Source organism: Drosophila suzukii, chromosome X (genome assembly GCF_043229965.1).
Source record: "Drosophila suzukii chromosome X, CBGP_Dsuzu_IsoJpt1.0, whole genome shotgun sequence".
Lineage (NCBI taxonomy): Eukaryota > Metazoa > Arthropoda > Insecta > Diptera > Drosophilidae > Drosophila > Drosophila suzukii.
In genome coordinates this window covers 15,373,360-15,376,534 of record NC_092084.1, presented here as the reverse complement: position 1 = coordinate 15,376,534, position 3,175 = coordinate 15,373,360, and positions in this window count along the sequence as shown.

Below are 3,175 nucleotides of genomic sequence, written 5' to 3'. Positions count from 1 at the left end.
GTCAAGGGCTTCGTCTTGGTTTCTATTTCACCCGCTAAGATAATAAAACGCATTTCAAGTTACTACAAAATTTAGGGGTTCCTTTTGTTTACAAACTTAGAAAATTTGAAAAAACATAGTAATCATTTTATTAAAACCAGTAAAGGGGTTGCAAAAAGTTTAAAAATAACTTATTTTTATAAATTACTTCAATTTGTTAGATTAAACTCCCAAATTTTAGTTTGGATCATGGACATGGCTAGATCGACTCGACTAGTGATCCTGATCAAGAATCCTTCTACCTGTTACATACTTCACGACGACTCTTATATACAATTTCACTGTACGAAAAACGGGTATATAAATATTGTTTGTAAATATGAATAAATAAGTTATTGCTTAATATGTACCCATATTTTGTCGAACTTAAGCCAAAAGCAGTCTTGACTTCTTTGAGCTGTAAACTTATTATATGGAATTTTTCCTTCTTTGATTTTATTTGCACAGTTTTCTGAATATTACCACCTCAAATATCTCACTCAATCCATATTCTCGTTCCCACAATTTTCATTTTGCGTGCGATGCGGCCATTTTGCAGTGGATTTTCATAGCCACGGATCCGCCCCAATCAATTAGCCAAATTGTGCATAAATTTGTGGACGCTTATCAATGTCAATATTATCATTACAACAAATATTTATGCTATATATATATATATAAGTGTATATATTCAGATGGGCGTGACTGCTCCCCTTTTTCCGCTTTTCTATTTATCTATGGCAAAAAATTAACACATATTTCACTTTATAGCCAGCGAATATTATCGGAACTTTGGAGGGAGTGATATTGGCGGTATTCGCTTCAGGTTTTCCACCCCCTTCTGACCATGTTTTTTTTCCCTCCAGTTTTCCCTGTTTTTCCTATCGCATTTTCCAAGCCAGCCCCCCCTTTTCCTTTCGGTCGTTTGCGGGCTAATACAATAAATTGCAATATCGATAAAATACACGAACGTCACGCGTCGCTCACGGCTCACGCCCCCAGCCACCCCCTTTCCCCAACCCCTTCCACTTGCCAGCCCCCCTTTTACCACCCCTTACCCCCGCCCCTGTCCCACTCATTCACTCATTAGATGTCCTCGTTTTATGGGCGCTGCTTCTTTCGTGTTTAGTCCTAGACTTTTGGGACTTATCGGGGGCGGGGAAGGTCCTGATCTGCACAGAAAAAAAAGAGTAGCCTTCGGGAGTGAGATTTACTTAACATTTATTTTTTCCATTCTTAAACATTTGAATTTGTTATATAAAATAGTGATTTTAATTTTATAAAAAAAATTATATATTTTAGATACATATGTATACAGAGAAAACTATCCAAGAACATTGTTCTTGAATTGAGAGCATTCGTTCTTAAAAACCGTGTAAGTACATTTTGCTATCAATATAAGAACAAAGTGGTGAGAAGAGAAAAGTTAAATTGAACTAAGGACAGAACTAATAGTTTATTTGTACATACAATTCAACTTTATTCGAGCAAATTAAAAACATTTTCAACTTAAAAATCTCGTAATATTTTTAAGGACATTTTCAACTCAGATAAGAACGTCAGAATTTTCTAGGTGTAAAGTTGTTATATAAATTTATTTAAGAAAATATTGGGTATATACTTACAGCTTCTTTTTGGATACATTTTATATGTAATGTTAACCATAAAAATATTTACATGTTTCTAAACAATTATGGCATAAATTAAATGTGTGGTATGACAAAGAATGTAATCTATTCAGACTTGATTTTGATATGAGAACTATACAAGGTAGGCCGAAAATCATATAATAGGTCTTAGTACAAATGTAATTTCTTGCTGTGCAATGCAGTCTGAATAATCTGGGGTCCTTCGCCACTTCAAGCCCATCGAAAAAAAGGAAAATCCGCTCACTCCTCTGATATCTTCGTTGTTGTTGACTGTCTGCGCAAATGGCGCAGCAAATTGAATTTCATTTATTGATTATCCTGGCGTTTTATTTTATTTTTTCCCTGCGTCTTTTGGAAGCAGCCCAAGGACCTCGAGCGGAGAGGAAAACCGAAACCAAAACAAAAACAAGAACACATCGCAGAATGTAACTTGGTTTCACTGATTTGGTTTGTATAGCCAGTGGGAAGGCGCGAGGGGCGGGAAAAAGGGGGCGGGGCCGGTCGGCAATTTATGGCCCGACGGAAGGTGAATTCAATTTTCCGTTGCAGGCCTAACGAAAGTTTTGATTCAGAGAGCGAAATCTATTTGCCAGATGATTGGTTTGGGGGATTATCTGATTTATATTATATTTATTCCGCACAAAATGCCCGTGCTTACATCAACTTCTGCCCATAATTGAATAACTAAATAATTCCATAAGTAAATGTAAATAAGTTACAATATGCTTTCCACGGTAAGTGTGTTATATTTAAATTCAAGGAGAACTGAATGTTTGGATTCTAAGCATTTGACATTTAATCATAATTGATATTATTAAAAGTGAATGCCACAAATACAAATAAATATATAATTAGATTTTTTTTAAATAAAAGGATGCAAATTTAGCATTTAGTTTAATGGGTGTACTGTTTATTTATTATTTATATATAAAAACGAAACGCTTTGATAGTCTATTCACATTTTTTCCTTTTTTTAAGCGGTAATATATATTTAAAAAACCTTCAGTTATTTTTTAGTTTTTAAGCCCAGTCAAAAAGTTTCTTTAAAACGAAAACCATTCATTCAAAAGAAATACAGATGCAGATACACCTGCTTAATTTATGCCCGACCAGCTACTGCAGCATAATTTATCTTTATCATTCCCATAATATGATAATCTCTCGGGTCTTGTCTTCTGCCGTTTTCCTTCTTCTTTAAGGCCTCTCGTTCAGCCATTTTTGATGTATGACCCACTAGTCACATAGATACACCCGCCTGCGAGTGTGTGCGTTAAGTTGTCATTATGATTGACAACAAAGTCGACGTGCCTTGGTTTTCTAATGGGCCACATCGATTAATTCAATTGTGCGGAGAAGGTTAATGCAGTGCTGCCTTCCAGAGGTTCGCCAAGAATTTGTTCAAACTAGGAAAGAAAAAAGAACAAGAAGACAGGGCTATTATGGGGCACTGAGAATTTGGTTTGTATTTGTAAGTAATAAGGAACGATTTATTTCTAATACTTAAACCT